The following is a 6,760-nucleotide window of genomic DNA, read 5'->3' as shown; positions in this document are numbered from 1 at the left end:
CCTACTGGGCGGGACCTCTGTGGGTTGGAGGGGCGAGTGTGGGGACACTCGCCCCTCGTGTCACAACCCACAGGGAAGATTGGGGTGCAGGTGCGGTCCCTGCATCCCATTAAGAGACGGGGGCCCCTATCGCTCATCCCCTTCTGGGGATGAGGGATGGGGCCCAACCCCCCCTTTCCCACATAACCCGGGTCCCACCCCCAAGGGGAGATGCATTTCATGCCTCCTCGGGGCCCGGGTATCCATAAAGGATTCCCCTGCGTAAAAAAAAAAAAAAAAGGTAGCAGGAGCCGAAAAACAGAGAAGGCGAACCTACTCGCCGAACACATCCGCAAGGCAGTAGGGAACAAGGAGGGAGTACGCGTCACAAGACCGTCCAAGACGGGAGAGATCCGCGTCAAAGACTTGGACGAGTCAGTGACGCAAGCGGAACTCCAAGAGGTGGTGGCCAGAGTTGGAGAATGCGACGTGGCAGAAATTAGAGTAGGCCAGCTAAAGTCGGCCCCTGGGGGCATCGTCACAGTGTGGATACAATGCCCACTGGCTGTGGCCAAAAGGGTGGCTGAAAAGAAGAGGATAAGGGTGGGATGGGCGTCGGCAAGGGTAGAATTACTCGACGCCCGCCCACTTGTGTGTTTCCGCTGCCTAGAGCGGGGGCACGTGAGACAGCAGTGCCGGAACCCCGTCGACAGAAGTAACACTTGTTACACATGTGGACGGGAGGGGCACAAGGCCCAAACGTGTACCGAGGAACCACAGTGCTCGGTGTGCGTGGCAAGGGGACTGCCAGCTAAACACAAAGCTGGAGGGGCAGCCTGCCCCCGGTTGTCGAAGAAGGCTGCGAAAAAGGCCAGACAAACGGAGGTGCAGAAAGCAAGGGAGGAAGTAAACAAAGAGGTTAGGGGAGGCCTCCGGAGCTGAACAGGCAATGGAGACGGAACCCCTGACCGAAAAGGAACAGGGAGCCGAACCAGCGGTGACCGGAGGTGGAGAAAGCCAGGAGGAGGCTGACAGGACATCGCCTTCAATATGTTAAGGGTGATGCAAGCGAATTTGGCCCGCTCCCGCCAGGCGCAAGATCTTTTCTTGCATAGCCTGGCGGAACAGGACTGCGGGTTAGGTATAGCCGCTGAGCCGAACAGGGTGCCCAAGCACCCATGTTGGGCAGGCAGCACGGACGGTTCAGTGGCTATAACATGGAGGAGGGCAAAGGAGAGGCATACTCCGGCGTCCAAAATAGGAGGCGGTGAGGGATGGGTCGCGGTAAGATGGGGACCGTTGACGGTCATAGGTGTATACCTGCGGCCCAGCCTCTCCCGTAGCGAATTTGAGGATAGGCTCGACACTCTGGAAAACCAGATCGCAGGACTGCTGCCGGCCCCCATACTGGTCGCCGGGGAGTTCAACGCCAAATCGGCAATGTGGGGTTCCCGGCGGCCGGACGTCAAGGGGAATCCGTAATAGACCTATCATGGATATCCCCTGTGGCTGCGAGATGGGTGGTCTCATGGCGGGTGGCGGAGGAGACAGACATCTTATCCGACCACCTGCCAATTGGGATGGAGTTCCGTGTGAGAGACGGCGGAACAGTGGAGAAGGAAGGCCCACGGAGATGGGCAACACGCAAAATGGACCCAGATAGGCTTCTGGCATCACTGGCAACTGCCAACTGGGAGCGCGGGTCTGGGTGCATGGACATAGAGGAGGAGGCGGTATGGCTCAGAGGCGCGATGACAGTGGCGTGTGATAGCGCTATGCCTCGGGCCAAATTTGCGCCAAGAAGGAGCGCTTATTGGTGGACAGAGGCGATCTCGGAGCTGAGGAAAGCCTCGGTCCGAGCGAGAAGGACTCTGCAAAGGGAGCGGAGGAGAAATGGGCCGTCCACATACGTGGACGAGCTCAAAGAAGTGTACCGAGAGAGGCGGGCTGAACTCAGAGTGGCCGTTAAAAGGGCCAAAGAGACAGCCTGGGATGAGCTCGTCGGTACACACGATGAAGATCCGTGGGGGCGTCCTTACAGGCTGGTTATGAACAGACTGAACAGTGGGGCGCCCCCAGCGGTGGAATCGCTCGATCCTCAATTTCTGGAGGAGGTGGTAGCCACTTTCCCTTATTCCCAGAAAAGGACAAGGAGGAGACGAACAGGAGGAACACCAAATGCGAGAGAAACACGAGGACGAGGAGGTGTTAGAGGTCTCGGAGGCTGAGTTGCTGGCGGCTACAAAAAAGCTAAAGGCAGGCAAAGCCCCGGGACCGGACGGCATCCCAGCAGTCGCGTGGAAGGCGGCAGTAGGAGAAATGTCCCAAAGGCTGAGAACGTTATTCACGGCCTGCCTAAGGGAGGGGAAATTTCCGAGTATATGGAAAGAGGCGAGGCTTGTCCTACTTCCAAAAGAGGGCAAGCCACCCGAAGCTCCGTCCAGTTACAGACCCATCTGTCTGCTGGACGAGGCAGGAAAGATGATGGAGCGGGTGGTGGTCAACCGGCTGGTCAGGAGCCTGGAACGAGGAGAAGGACGAGGACTGTCGGACAGACAGTACGGGTTCAGGGAGGGATGATCGACCGTGGACGCGATCAAGCGCCTAAAGTTCCTCTCTGACCAGATGTTGGGGGAGGGAGAAGTGGTATTGGCGGTTGCCTTAGATATAGCAAACGCCTTTAACTCCCTCCCCCACGTAGAGATTAGGAAAACCCTAGAGGGCATGGAAGTCCCTGAGTATCTGAAACGGATAATCAGGGACTATCTGGAGGGACGGAAGATCATCTGCAGAAACAGGGAAGGTGAGAGCAGAGAATGGCAGGCGACGTGCGGCGTCCCACAGGGATCGGTGTTAGGACCGATCCTGTGGGACGTCGCATACAATAGGGTGCTAGACGCGCCCCTACCCACTGGCTGCACGACCATCTGCTATGCAGACGATACTCTGGTGGTGGCCAGTGGGAGAGGATGGGAAGAAGCGACTCTAGTGGCGAATGTAGCCATAGATTGCGTGGTGAGGGCGATAGGAGCCCTAGGCCTCAAGGTGGCGGCGGGGAAAACTGAGGCCGTGTTCATACACGACGGCTCTCAGGGACAGCCGCCGGTATCGTGGATCAGGGTGGAGGACGTCCGCGTCCAGGTGGGGGCCCAATAAAATATCTGGGCCTCCACGCAGATGTTAGGTGGAGGTTCGAGGAGCACCTCAGCCGGCGGACGCCCAGGTTGGACAGGGCAGCGAGTGCCTTGTCGCGCTTGATGCCCAACCTGGGCGGTCCGCGTGGGAAAGTTAGGAAGCTGTACGCGAACGTGATAGATTCTATCGCGTGTGGTCGACCGCCCTGTCGGAGAACAGGAAGGCCATTGCGGTGCTGAATAAAACTCAGCGCCGCATGGCGATCAGGGCGGTCAGGGGGTACAGGACGATATCCCACGCGGCAGCCACGTTGATGGCCGGGATGCCCCCAATAGAGATGAACGCCCGTGCACACGCTCGAGTCTACGAGCAAGTGACGGAGCGAAAGGCGAGGGGGATCCCGGTGCCTGAGAGGGTGAAGAGGCTCCTCAGCCTCCGTATTAAGAAGAGAGTGAGGAATGACGGACATGGCTTGCCGACCCGAACCGTGCGGGCCAGAAAACAGTCCAGGCCATCCTCCCTTACTTAGATGAGTGGGTCGACCGCTCATGGACGCGGGCGTCCTATAGGACGACGCAGGTGCTCACCGGGCATGGATGCTTTGGTGAGTACCTGCATAGGATCCAGAAAGAACCTGATCCACGATGCCATCATTGTGATGAGGAGAGAGACACGGCGCAACACACGCTAGACAGTTGTCCAGCGTGGGAAGAAGAGCGCCGTGTTCTCACAGAAGAGATAGGGGAAGACCTCTCGCTGCCGGCGGTAGTTAAAGCCGCAACGGAGCGAGAGGAGGCCTGAGAGGCCTTTGCGCTCTTTTGCGAGCGAATAATGTCGCGGAAAGAGCAAGCAGAAAGGGAAAGGAGGGGAGAGACTGACCCTCTAGACCCTCTGCTTAGAGGGAACGGTAGTCAGCGGGGAGGACGACGCAGAAGAGCCCCCCGTGGAATACCTGCGCATCTGCGTAAGTGGTAGGGGATATCCAAATAAGGGGACGCTTGCCCCCTATGGATACCCCCATCGAGAGAAGGAGAAGACGGTCCGCCGCTAGGACGAAGAGCACCATGGTGATACGCGAGAAGGAAAGGGGGAGTCATGGCGTCCAGGTCCCGCCGTAAGAATAGGCCTGGGGTATCTCCTGCCTGTCGTAAGAGGCGACTAAAAGGAGCTTTTACTAGGAAGTCCTGCGGGACCCCTGGTGGGCGGGCGTGGGCTGGAGACCCACGACCCGCCCTCCCCCACAAGCAACTAGGGGAAGCGGCGAGGGGCCGGTGGCACCCTCGTCGCAATGTAGGAGGAGAAGGCCCTTCTAAGGGCCGGGTCCAAACAAGGGCCACAGATGAGCGCGAGTTACGCGCGGCGCGGGTCCACCTGGAAGAAATGCTCACGCGATTCCCAGGTGGCCCAGTTATGCGCAGAGAAGTCCACCCCCGGTGGTTTTAGTGCGGTAGGCGCCCTCCATTGCACGCTGGCCCCAGGTCGTCAATTGCCTGGGGTACAGGGAGGGCGAGTCTCACACATCCCCCCCCCCGTCTCCGCCCCAGCGGAGCGGGGGGACGGTCCATGAGGATTTCCACCGGGTCAAAAAAAAAGTGGAAATCCTAACCTCTCATAAAAGCGTGCGTGGCACATGCATGACGAGTAATTATAATTTTTTACTTGTTCAAATGTACTAATTTTCCAGACCCACTTTTTCGGAATGACGCCTTGCCCGGAAAAGTGGATTTGGAACATTGCAGTACGTTTGAACGCGTAAAAATTATTACAATAATTGTTACGTATACGATACGATGAATTAACGACAGGTTAGAGAATTTGTCATAAAAACACCGTGCAAGGCAAAGAATGGATAACACAATTATGGAGAATGGATAGTACAAGTATTAAACATTGCCTAAGAGCAACGATTTATCAAGAAGTAAAAATATACGCGTTTACCAAACAGTCAATAGATTTCTTTCCACAAATCTATTTGGACAAACTTAACATCTCGTAAGAAATCAACGTGTTGAACGTGCAAACAGTGCTTACAATTTTAACTCATTCATTCCCTCCTATTGCCAGTTCTTCAAATACACTGTTTCCTGCAAATTGTCATTGCATACATGAAAGAATCAAAGTGCTGTAGTGAAAAAGTAAAACATGATAGAAACTGTCCTTGATTATTTTTGTCCTTATTTCTATGTAGATATTCCGTCTTCGGATATGTCTCAATAAGACATTAACGCAGTTACGTGTTATTGCTAGCAATATTCCAGTAAGGAACAGATATTCTTTATTTTTATCAATACGCGAGACTTCTATACATCTGTGCTGCACGTAGAATGATTTGTACCATGCCTCTTCGAATGCTTTGACATGGGGTCATTAACGGAGAAAATTGCTGATGTCGATTCCTTAATTTACAGCTGTTTCATGACTGACGTGCTATGCATGCTCATGAGACTCTTGATAATTATATTATTAAAATTACTCTCCATAAGAAAATGTATACATTGTACTATTTATTAACTTTGTTAAACGTCCATTTTATGGACGCGAAGGCACTGAGGACGGATACTCTATGTATCTGCTGCACTTTGCAGAAAGTTCTTATCATCATCAATCAAAATAACTTCATTAACAGAACATGTGATTCAATAGAACAAGACTTTAGTACAGTTACATAGAATATCCTGTCCTCAGTGCCTCCGTGTCCATAACATGGACGTTTAATGATGTTATTACATAGGATGATCTATCGATATCTCATGTAGAATAATTTTAATAATAAAGATATTATCGAGTGTGTCCCATGTAGTACAGGCAATAGAGGTCTAAAAAGGGCTTTACTTTGCAAAAATCAAGGAAACTTTATACTTGGCATAGTTCTTAGGTTTAGCATACTAATTAATACTCTGAGTTTTTGACCTTGAAATGTTGCCGCTCGCGCCGCCATATTGGAAAAATGGAGCAAAAAATTACTTTTTCACAAATATCTCGTTTCCAGTGTCAGATACGTGAAAAATAGTTATTATAAAAAATGTAGAGCATAAAATTCTCTACATTTTATGTTTTAACTTTTTTTTCTCAGATTAATAGTTTCTGAAATACAATGCGATAAAGTGGAGTACTTTTTCCAATTTGTCAGAATATTTCACTTTTCTCTGAAAATTGAAGTTAGTTATTAAAAATTTTTTGGTTTTTGACTCTTTTCCGTACCACCGTGGAGGTAGAGTAAAAGGCGCGTTTTTTTTAAATCCCTTATGCAGCAGGACGGAGCAGGTAGAAACTAGTTTCTTAGCCTGTATTTCCAATGAATACAAGTCTGTTCCCCCTCTCGTGCGTCATATAGCCAAACATCTGCCGTCCTTCGGTTGAGACGACGGTGTCTGTTTAGTGACTCATTTAGTACGTTAAAACTTTTCTAAAGTATAAGACGTATAGTGCGCTATGGCTGCTCAAAATTTGCTTCATCTGCGAATCTAGTTTGAGTGAAGGTGAGGTAGTAACTGTAAAAGAAAAAGGTTTGAAGACTATCAGGGAATCGAGTATAAAGCGGAATGACGGTAAGAGTGAACAATTCTTGAAAAACTTATCATCCGTTGTCGTGCATGTCGCCTGCCGGTTAAATTATACGAATGCAAAGTTAATCGCGGCATCATTC

Source organism: Vollenhovia emeryi, unplaced genomic scaffold (genome assembly GCF_000949405.1).
Source record: "Vollenhovia emeryi isolate VEMERY1.0 unplaced genomic scaffold, V.emery_V1.0 DF939920.1, whole genome shotgun sequence".
NCBI classification, from domain to species: domain Eukaryota; kingdom Metazoa; phylum Arthropoda; class Insecta; order Hymenoptera; family Formicidae; genus Vollenhovia; species Vollenhovia emeryi.
Note: the sequence above shows the minus strand (reverse complement) of the source record.